The sequence below is a fragment of the Sphaeramia orbicularis genome, chromosome 3 (assembly GCF_902148855.1).
Source record: "Sphaeramia orbicularis chromosome 3, fSphaOr1.1, whole genome shotgun sequence".
Lineage (NCBI taxonomy): Eukaryota > Metazoa > Chordata > Actinopteri > Kurtiformes > Apogonidae > Sphaeramia > Sphaeramia orbicularis.
The window spans coordinates 44943566-44955577 of NC_043959.1; the positions used below are offsets into that span (position 1 = coordinate 44943566).

Consider the following 12012-nt stretch of genomic DNA (forward strand, 5'->3'; position numbering starts at 1 on the left):
CAGGTTAGTTTAGTTTAGTTTAGTTTAGTTTAGTTTAGTTTAGTTTAGTTTAGTTCAGTTTAGTTTAATTTAGTTCAGTTTAGTTTAGTTTAGCTTTAGGTTAGTTTAGCTTACTCAATTCATATAACTTGCACATTGGAAATACCCCAAGCATAGTGGCGTTGCTAACCTCTCCATAGTCGGCCCGTCTTTCTCCGTTCCACAAATGTTAGCATGGATAAAGTCCTCCGCCCAAAGTGACAACAGCTCGTGAATCTCAGCGTCTCCCCAGTTCGACATCTTTCTGGTCACGTTGATATATTTGTTTGTCCAATCAGGTTCATACTGTCTACTAGAACTTATAAAGATTTCTTTTTCGTATTTGTCAGACAGATAGAAAAAGAGTTCATTCTTTTACCTTGACCTCTGTGGGACGCCACGCAGCAGGAGGCATAACACTGGTCAACAACAAATTTATTGTTTACGTTTTTTGAGCTGATTTAGGATAATTTTGGTGTGCTGAATCCAAAAATCACATTAATTTTGCTCAATCAGGTCAACTTTCTGAACTATGCTACATATTGGCTTTTTAACATTTTTGCTTACATTTATGGGCATTTTCACATCATATGATACAAAATTCTTTCATATTTCTTGCAATAAACGAGTTCTGAAGATTTTACTTTTGCCAATTTATGATTAATGTTTTTTTTAATATTACAGGTGAATGAAATGGCTTCGACTAGAAGATCTTGCAAAAATAAGCCTGATGTATTCTGCTACATCTGCGGTGAATACACCATTGTACCTAACAGGAATCCTGTTAGAAAATGATTTTTTTTCTCTTAAAACCTATTTTGGGTGAGAACTATATAAAAAAATCAACTGATAAAGTCACAAAAATGTAATAAATTTTGTGAGAAGATCAAATTGTTCAAAATCAAAGTAGCAAAAAAACCTGACCTGAGAAAAACAGATGGCATTTTTGGATTTAGCGCTGCAAAATGGTCCTAATTCAGTTGAAAAAACCTAGACAACTTGCAAAAAACATTTTTTTGTAACCCAGTGTAATCGTCCTCTGTTGCCTGGCCAACCATGATAAAACAGCTGACAATGACATGTCACAGTAACACCAAGTGACCCATCTGAGGAAGGCTACAGGTTGAAGCCGAAACATGTCGAGGTAAAAGAATTAACTCTTTTTCCATCTGTCTGACGAATAAGAAAAAGAAATGTTGATATGTTTGTGTTTTTCTGCGAGGCCTGTACTCATTTTTAAATCCCCCTGGTGTGGGGGTTGCACACACAATATGTCATCAAAACATCACATCTTGGTGTGTTCCTTTTACATAGCATTCTGGAATCATTCCACTTTTATCACAGCTCTGTTACTACCTCCTGAGGCGTTACAGAACCACGATAAAGGTGGGACCAAATGATTTCACCGTTTTGTTTACGCAGACGTCGTTCTGGAATAAAGGCAGAAATATTCCCTGAACAGAAATGTTGTGTAGAAGAGCCTTAATAATAATAATTATTATAATAATAATCATAATCATAATCATAATAATAATAATAATAATAATAATAAACTTTATTTGTATAGCACCTTTCATACAGAAATTGTAGCCCAAAGTGCTTCACATTGATTGAAAAAAATACAATATTAAAATACATTTAGATTTGATTAGAAATACAATAAAATAAAAATAAATATAAAAACAGCGCACATTAAAATATTTGATTATGCATAGAATTTTTGAAGTGCAAGAAATAAGATGAAATGTGAGAGAAATACAATAAAATAAAAATAAAAGCAGCGCACATTAAAATATTTGATTATACATAGAATTTTTGAAGTGCAAGAAATAAGATGAAATTTGAAATACAGTAAATAAAAAATAAAAACAGAAATACAATAAAATAAAATAAAAATGAAAAACTGCACATTCCTGGTTCCTGAATTGTGACCCCATTTTTATCTCCTTTCAAACGCTAATGAGAATAAAAATGTTTTTAATTTGGTTTTAAATATATTCAGTGAACTGGCTTCTCTAATGTCTTTTGGAATTGTATTCCATAACTTTGGTGCATAGTTAGTAAAGGCTGCGTCCCCCATTTTCTTTGTAATATTTCTGGGAGTCACTAGTAAACCTGCGTTTGATGACCTCAGTGTTCTAGTTTGTACATAATTGATCAGTGAGTTTGCAATGTAACTTGGCCTGGTTCCATTTAGAGCTTTATACGTGAGGAGTAGTATCTTAAAATCAATTCTGTAGGTTACCGGTAGCCAGTGCAGGGAAACCAACACTGGAGTAATGTGCTCTCTCTTCCTGGTTTTGGTTAATAACCTAGCTGCAGAGTTCTGAATCAGCTGAAGTCTGTCTGTGGTGCTTTTTGGGAGACCTGTAAGGAGTGCATTACAGTAGTCCAGTCTGCTGGAGATAAAAGCATGGACCAGTTTTTCAGCATCCTTTCGATTTATAACCGGCATTACTTTGGCTATGTTTCTGAGGTGGAAGAATGATGTTTTAGTGACTTTCTTTATGTGGGACTTAAAGTAATACACACAACTCCTAGTGGTGAATGTCAGGACAGGAGAATTAACCTACATGAACCTGTTTTTGTGAGACTTTCTTTGTACAGCACAAGGTTATTATCGTTAACGAAAACTAACGAAATGACGAAAACTAGAATTGAAAAAACATTTTCGTAAACTGAAATAAATAAAAACTAGAATTAAAAGAAAACACGAAAACTAACTGAAACTGTATTGTGCGCTTACAAAACTAACTAACTCGTATAAAAATTAAAGATAAAATTCCCTTCATTTTCGTCTTTGTCAATGTCGGATTGATACGAAATCGATTTATTTCACTCTAGCAATTTTAGCTAGCGGCACCATGAGGTACTTCACGGTCCGTCACGTCTCGTCACTTGCCGTTTCCAGTCGTCTTTTGGTCCCCACTCTACCTGGAAACATGGAGACTAAAGTTGGGAGAAAGCAGCAGAGTTCCTGTCTGGGATTGATTTGAATATGATGGTGAAGAAGATAAAAGATGCAACAAAACTAAAATTAATACTAAAACTAAGCATTTACAAAAAACATTAAAACTAATAAAAATGAGCAAACCTGCTCTAAAAACAAATTAAAACTAACTGAATTAGAGAAAACAAAGTCAAAACTAAATAAAACTAAAGTATAATGAAAAATCCCAAACTATTATAACCTTGGTACAGCATCTTCTCAGAGCTCCTCTTCATAAATACAGTTTCAAATCAAGTCCAGTTCATGGTTTAAATCAGACAGAATAGGTCAGGACACAGACTGTATGATTACATATAGGCCATTTAAATGTTTGCAATTCAGTTCTCGACTTTTTGACTCGTGGAACATTAGGATCAAGGGGATACTGTTAACACTCCTCATGACTAATTGCAGTCCACGGATACACACACACACACACACACACACACACACACATATAAGCCCACATGCACAGCAGAGATGAAGTTAAGCTGACTTGCTGTTGCTGCTGGCTGTTGTACTACTCTCACATGTAACTGAGAAAGCAGCTCTGCCACCCAGCCTGTCCCCTCTGCCTGCTCATGTGGAACATATGGATATATGTGTGCCAGTTAGCAAGACAAGTCAAGCGGGACCAACGCAATAAAGCTCATTAGAAATAAGGGACACGGCGATGTATGTGTGGGCTGTATTATTCTGTTATACTGTATATGAACCTAAAAACATCTGCAGAGCTTTATTAAAAATGTAATTTTAATGCATGAATTTTATATATAAGACCGTTTCCACGTTAAAAGGGCTTTCTGAGATGGTCATATGATATTCACATAGGTTTTCAATCCAATCCACTTTATTTACAGGGTGGGGAAGCAAAATTTACAATATTTTGAGGCAGGGATTGAAAGACAGTGTATGACCAATTAGTTTATTGAAAGTCATGAGAATTTATTTGCCACACGAAAATTTACATAATAGAAAATGTTTTTATTCTATGTGTCCTCCTTCTTTCTCAATAACTGCCTTCACATGCTTCCTGAATCTTGCGCGAGTGTTCCTCAAATATTCGGGTGACAACTTCTCCCATTCTTCTTTAATAGTATCTTCCAGACTTTCTGGTAATACTTTTGCTCATAGTCATTCTCTTCTTTCCATTCTAAACAGTCTTTATGGACACTCCAACTATTTTTGAAATCTCCTTTGGTGTGATGAGTGCATTCATCTAACTAACTATGCACCAAAGTTATGGAATACAATTCCAAAAGACATTAGAGAAGCCAGTTCACTGAATATATTTAAAACCAAATTAAAAACATTTTTATTCTCATTAGCCTTTGAAAGGAGATAAAAATGGGGTCACAATTCAGGAACCAGGAATGTGTGCTGTTTTTATTTTTATTTTATTTTATTGTATTTCTGTTTTTATTTTTTATTTTATTGTATTTCAAATTTCATCTTATTTCTTGCACTTCAAAAATTCTATGCACAATCAAATATTTTAATGTGTGCTGTTTTTATTTTTATTTTATTGTATTTCTCTCAAATTTCATTTTATTTCTTGATGTATAATCAAATCTTAATGTATTTTAATATTGTATTTTTTCAATCAATGTGAAGCACTTTAGGCTACAATTTCTGTATGAAAGGTGCTATACAAAGAAAGTTTATTATTATTATTATTATTATTGTTATTTATTATTATTATTATTATTATTATTATTATTCAGCAAATCACACACTCTTTGACGTTTGCTTTCCTGATTACTCATATGGGCAAAAGTTTCTGAAAAGGTATGGATAATAGTGTTAGGTATGATTATGACATCAATATACTTTGGTTTCAAAACAATTGACGTAGTGCCTGCTGAGAAAAAACAACTAAATGTTCATTGTAAATTTTGTTTCCCCACCCTGTATATAGCACGTTTCAACAACAAGAACGTTTCCAAATTGCTGCACATCATAAAACAATAAAACTATTAAAAGAAATACACTAAAAACAATAAATAAGTACATAAAATTACAACAATGATATAAATAAAATAATAAAATCAAAAGGAATTAAATACATAAAAAATAAATAAAAGACACAGAGGAAAAACACAACTCACGTAGGGTTAATAGCCAGAGAATAAATAAAAGTGGATTTTAATATGAGACTTAAAACACTCCACCGTGGGGGCTGTTTGGAGGTTTTGTCGGTAATAATTTGCAGAAGTAGGTTAGCAAAGCCTGGCACGACTCAACTTACACAGCATCATCAAAGAACACAAACTCTTTTTTCTTTGGACGTGAATTCCTTCCTTTTCAAGTGGAGGTGTTGCCCGTCATGACATTTTTCAGTTGTATTTTGGTCTTGAAAAAAAAAATCTCTTTAATAATCTAATAGTTGCTCTGTTGTTTTACTAAACAGTGCAGGCTCAGTCTTGCAATCATACATTTGAATAATTGCAAGGACTAAACACTAAGTAGCTGGATATACTTCATCCAAAAAGCATATGAGGTTTGTCATGTGTCAGGGTGTATCTGTGTGTCAGGGGCCGATGTGTGAGTGAAGGTGGATGAGTATTAGGGGTGCTCAGATATGTAAAAGAACCAAATATGGGTTTGTCTGTGCGGGATGGGTGCACATGGTCTATCAGCCTGCCTTGCGGTCATGTTTAACAGCCTGCCCCTCCTGCTTATGATAGGTTCCTAATCATTCACACTGGGGGAGTGTGTGTACAGTAATGCCTTCAGACGGCTCTCATATGAGTGTCTGTGTACATCAAACCCTTTTGACTAATAATAATGAGCCCTCTGGGTGAGAACAGGGTAGAGACAGTGGGAGAGGAGTGAACTGACCCTTCCCCCTTCCAGTATAATTTTCACATAGCCTTGTCCTCAAACACTATCCCTTGAAATGTCTTTTTTTTTTTTTTCTAAATAGTACATTTACTTATCAGCAATCAACAGTGGTAAACCCAGAATGACTGTTTTAATTAAACTGCCTACACAGTGCATGCATCCCCCCATCAGCCTCCCTGCTCTTATCAGACTCTCTGCATCTTGACGCTCTGTTTTCAGCCCGCTCATCTTTGTATTTCATCTCTTGTTTATTTCTTCTGCCCTGGGGATTCGTGGCTGAGGGTGTTGTTTGTAAAGATCTGACCCATTCTGCACAGAAGCTTTCGTAACGAACCCTCTGTCCATTATATAATAACATCCATCATAGGAAAACACGCACCATCTCAGGTCATTATTAAGCTTTTCAGTCCAAGAAATTCATATTTGTTAAGTTAAATTGGAACTTTATGTAGATTTATGCCTCAGCAGCAGATCAGAAGGTCACAAATGTTTCAGGCTCCGAGTGGATAATTGAATATTTGCTCCTTCAGAAGGTTAAGATGTACTGATTGTTTTCTGTGACAATTTTCTGAAGAGGATCTGTTGGAAGGAAACGCTGCCCGCATAAGAAAATATTTTAAAAATTGAAATAACCAGGCATGCATGTGCAGACTGCTGTACTCCTTGTGACTCTTATTGATATACATATTTCTATCTTGTGCTTGGATTTTTTTGACTTGGATGTGCTTACTTTTGGTTTTCTTTAACAGCAAAACACCTCATTTTCTCTTATCAGGGTCAAAATGTATTCATATAGCATATTTAAACTACAATAAAATACATAATATGGTAAAATAAAAATAAAAACACACTAAAACTGATAAAAAAAAAAATAGTTACAAAATAGTTGAATAAATAGGATAAAAACATTTAAACACAACCGTTAGATAAAATAAACAAAAGTCACACACTTGTATTTAAAGCTAATGCAAATATGAATGTCTTTAACCCTTTCATGCATAGTGGTCACTACAGTGGACAGTTATTCTACAGCTGTTCACTGACATATTCATGGGTTTGTTGTTATAGTTCCATATCAGCCAACACAGTGGACGCTTATGCATCATCTCATACACTATAATTCATACCATTACTGTAATTTTGCTGTTCTTGATAAACCTGATCTGCACTAACATGTTTCAGCATTAATCAACTATTTGTTAGAAAAAAAAAGTTTTTTTTTTTTTTGCATATTATCTCCATGAAAAGAGTAATAACTAGTGTTAGAATAGGTTAAAATGTGAGAAAACATCAGATTTTATTTTATTTCATTGTTTTCATGTCACTCTCTGATATTGGGTTTTAAACATGTGTCTTTATTTCAAAAATTAAATGCATGGACATTTTTGTAACTCCATGAAAAAAAAAAAAAAACTTTATCACATTGTTTTTTTTCATACCTATGGAGGAATAAAAACACTCAAGAAAAAAAATGTAACTAAGATTCTCATAATTAATGCATGAAAGGGTTAAAACAGATTTAAAACATGTAATTTATTGTTTCAAAGTCACAGACCTACCACAGAAAAAGGTTCTGTCACCTCCAGTCTTTAGACAGGTTTTTGGTACGTCTAAAACCTCCTCTCACTCTTTTCCGAATGTGCAAATAAAGTCATATTTTGTTTTCATGTACATGTATAAGTTTTTTCCTGTTTTCTTGCAATCTGTTTTATTTCTAAGGACTGAGTAGGATTACTATTGTTTTGTTGCATATTCAAAATAAACTGAACTGAACTAAAACCAGGTGATTTGAGGATTGTGTTTCCCTAACTGGAGTGTGTACAGTTACCAGCTCTGAAAGGTGTGGGGGTGCCAAACCACTGAAGCACTGAAAACACACAGATACCATACTATAGAACTCATACTAACATGGCTTAATAGTAGTAACAAAGCAAAACTGCTGAAATTATTACAATGTATAGTAAAATTAATATTAAACCATAAAACCGTATTAATTAGTTAATAGCACTGGGTTACAAAAAAATGTTTTTTGCAAGTTGTCTAGGTTTTTTCAATTGAATTAGGACCATTTTGCAGCGCTAAATCCAAAAATGACATCTGTTTTTCTCAATCAAGTCAGGTTTTTTTTGCTAATTTGATTTTGAAAAATTTGATCTTCTCACAAAAATTGATTACATTTTTGTGACTTTATCAGTTGATTTTTTTATATAGTTCTCACCCAAAATAGGTTTTAAGAGAAAAAAAAATCATTTTCTAACAGGATTCCTGTTAGGTACAATGGTGTATTCACCGCAGATGTAGCAGAATATGTCAAGCTTATTTTTGCAAGATTTTCTAGTCGAAGCCATTTCATTCACCTGTAATATTAAAAAAAACCATTAATCATAAATTGGCAAAAGTAAAATCTTCAGAACTCGTTTATTGCGAGAAATATGAAAGAATTTTGTATCATATGATGTGAAAATGCCCATAAATGTAAGCAAAAATGTTAAAAAGCCAATATGTAGCATAGTTCAGAAAGTTGACCTGATTGAGCAAAATTAATGTGATTTTTGGATTCAGCACACCAAAATTATCCTAAATCAGCTCAAAAAACTTAAACAATAAATTTGTTGTTGACCAGTGTAATCAGCCAGCTACACAGAGGCTGAATTAGGAAATACACTTCAGTGGGACTGAGGATGTGTGTTTTGCAAGTTTGAGTTTTACTAAAAAAGGCAACTGTAGGAAGGTAAGAAGAAAAACATAATATTTAGTCAACCTGTTAAATATAAAAGATCCAAATAATGATTAAAAACTCCCTGGTTTTTGAGTACAACACCATGCAGCAGTATCTGTGTGTATGTAAAAGGTTTACCACAATGTAGAGCATTTTTGTACAAGTAGTGTGACCGAATGTGCGTGTCATGTAAATGTAGGCTAATTCTGTGGCTTGCATGTTTCTACATCTGGACAATGAAGCTTGAAGAAATACATCAATCTTTTATGTCAGCTGAGAGATGTGGTTCTCCCACTTTTTCTCATCTCAGGATTTGACTCCTCCTAGTGGTGACGATACAGAAAAGAAGCAAGCTCCAGTCTTTTAAACTGCACTTGTGCTCGTCTATCATAATGAGTTTTTATGCGCCTGTCAGCACAGTGTAGATAGGGAATCGGCCATTAATGACTACACAATTAGAGAGAGGGCTTTAAAGAGCAATACATTTCAATTTAGGAACCATAAACCTAGTGAGTTGGTAAGTAATTGTAAGTGCCTCTGGAGTAATGGAAGCCCTTTGGACCGGGGTCAGGATGACTCAAAATCAGTTACAAACAGCTTTTACAGGGCTGCTTCACTGCTTCTGTCGCCCACTCATTCTGACAGGCTGCTGCATATCTTTTATGATATATGCAGAGAGTAACTTTTGGAGTTTTAATTAAAAGACGGTAAAAGTAGCCCACAGAAGAGTTGTTTTGGAGTTCATGACTGTGAGGGTGGAGACAATTTTATCCCAGTGAGACTGATATCTTTGGACAAAACGCCTCTCTCGCTCCATTTGTCAACATTTGTCTCCCTCTTTTCTCTGGTCCTCTCTCCCCATGTCCCAGCATCTGGATACCTTTGGGATAAGAGGGGAGGAGAGGGGGAGATGAGGCCTTGTTTCATTTCTCCCATCCCGCTGTTCCCCAGGGGGCTTGGGTTGGTTTGTGATCTTACATCTCACATGATAGAGACACATCTAATCCTGTTAGAAGTTAACATCCTCCAGTGGAACAGGGGATAGAGCAGGAGGGGGAAAGGGATGAAGATGAAAGAAAGGATGGACAAAGACAGTAGAGAGCCTTTAAAATGCTCTACTTCTGTGAGTTGGCCCACATTTTGGTTTTGGGTTAGAGCATACATACATGTGTGTGTTTCTGTGCCTGTGTTCCCTCATGGGATTCTCCCGGCTGCTGCCTGCATATCTGACAGACTCCTCTCAAGGTGTTTTCCCCTCTCTGTCTTTCTGTATCTGCTCCATCTCTGCTCCCTGAGTGAGAAAGTTTACCCTCTAGGCCCCATCTGAGCTCCAGGCCCCCAAGGCCTCTGCATTCCCAAAGCTCCGACACACCGGAGCCCCTCAGGCTCCCTGCTATACCACAGGGAATACCCCCAAGAACCCCTTGGCCCCTCAGACTATGCAGCAGCAGCTCTACACATCGACACAAGAGAGCTCGCCTGAGGAGAGGGGGGCTGTCTGGGAATACAACTAAAAACATGCTTCACTTAACATATGCAAACAGTTCCTGACAGCGCCTCCTGTTGGTGCACCGTTGCTTTTACACGCAGGCCTTCTTGTAACCCCATTAAGTTTCCTCTCTGGGGCCTTGACCTTGTTAAAAATCCCTTGGGGCTTGTAGGGGCCTCTGTGTGCTACATGTGCAATGACCTTTCCCTCTCCCAGAGGTTAAATAACGTCTTTTTGGCCCAAAGAAACCCAGCATGGACTGATACTGATGTCAAATGCACCTGGGACTGGAATAACATGTTGGAAAATATTTTCAGCCGATCATTTCATAATTAATTATTTCAGTCAATAAGTAAATAAAAAGGCCAAGAAACACTTATGATACACTTGTATTTGTATCTTAAAGCATGTCGAACAAGGGTACTTGGTGCCGTTACTGCAAATGACAGGATACCACAGGCCAGCTTGGAAATAAACAATATCTATCAGATAAGGGAATAAACATGAAGGTCTATTCTTTCTCTTAAAAAAAGTCCTCCTGAGACCTAGGAAAGTTTTGGCTTTTTTAGATTAAATGATTATCTTGATTTGAAACAGCATATTGAAAAAGATAATTTTTTTTTTTTATGGACTGTCCCTTGCAGTGGACAGCATTTTTATTTTGTTTTATTTTTTAAGTAAAGCTGTGAAACTCCCCTACAGAGGACAGAAATGCATTCTGGGTCTCAATATTATTATCTCATTATTGTCATTATGCTATATACATTTAAAAGAATAAAAAAAAAAATCCACTATGGTATTTCATTGTGGACCTTAAACATTCAGTAAGTGAGATTTGCAGACCCTTTGGCACTTAGTTTGTGATGGAGGTTTCCTCTCAATTTCTAAATAAAGGGTGTCTAGTAATATCTAATATATACATTACTGTTGTGGAGGTGCGGAAAAGAAGCACTGAAGAATATTGGAATGAGTATTAAGCCAGGTATTACACATAATAATCAGTGTATAGGCTGTTATCATGGTTAGATATTAGCTGAGATGTTGCACAGAACAGACTCAAACACAAACTTCATTCTGACAAAAGTCAAATCTTGCATATTGCGCCTTAAAGTTAAGAATCCCTTATGAAGGAAGTAAAAGTCGAGCCTTGAATATACTGAATGAGTTGAATGAAGAGCTTATTTCTTGGCTTTCATCGTGACAGTAAAGATATAACACACTTGTGTTCAAAAAAAGGCATTTTTGGCGGGTTGCACGTGAATGCAGAGGCTGTGAAGTTAGCAGGCCTGCTGTCCTACAGATGTCTTGGGCTGTGCGTTACCAGGTGTACGTCACCTGAGATTACCCACGCTGACACCCCTTAAAGGCAAACAGCCAGCATTACAGCTGAGGGGGCATCTGGTGGCGTGTGTGGATGCGAGTATGTGTGCGTGTATATGTGTGTTCATGCATTCAGATTGGTGGTAACATTTGGCAGAATGGGAGAATAGACATCAGACATTACACATCCTCCGTATCACTGATCGGAATATTTGTTTTTCTCAATCTAACCACTTCTGAGGAACTAAATCAGAGTGATCAATGTATACAGACAGTCAATAGAAACTTTGAGGTAGAAATGTATGCATATTTCTACTTGTAGGGGGGTTGTAATTATTCACTGTGGATTTATTGATGACTTAGTGCTCGGGTAGTTGAGATACTGATGAGCTGTCATGGTTCATTGCACATGGGTTGGTCTCTTTGCAAAAGTGGACCAAATACACAGTGAGCAATACTCAGTGGGTATCTGCACAATTTGAGGATTGGTTTTGAAGGCCTATATAAAGGCCCAGAAAGGCCACCATTGTTAGTCCAGTGAACGGTATCATGCCACGTCTATCACGTGAACAACGTCTCAGGGCACTGGGTATGGTGGAGGCCGGTATGAGCTACACTGATATAGCCAGGCCT

At 36.2% G+C, this 12012-nt stretch overlaps 1 protein-coding gene across 1 annotated transcript in view; it reads left to right on the forward strand.

Moving 5' to 3' along the window:
• The window catches only part of rcn1 (reticulocalbin 1, EF-hand calcium binding domain), a 32471-nt gene extending 20968 nt beyond the window's left edge, over positions 1–11503 (forward strand). Inside the window, exon 7 of the mRNA XM_030130809.1 lies at positions 11483–11503. The gene's annotated coding sequence lies outside the window, so the exon portion shown is untranslated. The remainder of the gene's footprint in view (positions 1–11482) is intronic.
• The last annotated feature ends 509 nt before the right edge of the window (positions 11504–12012 follow it).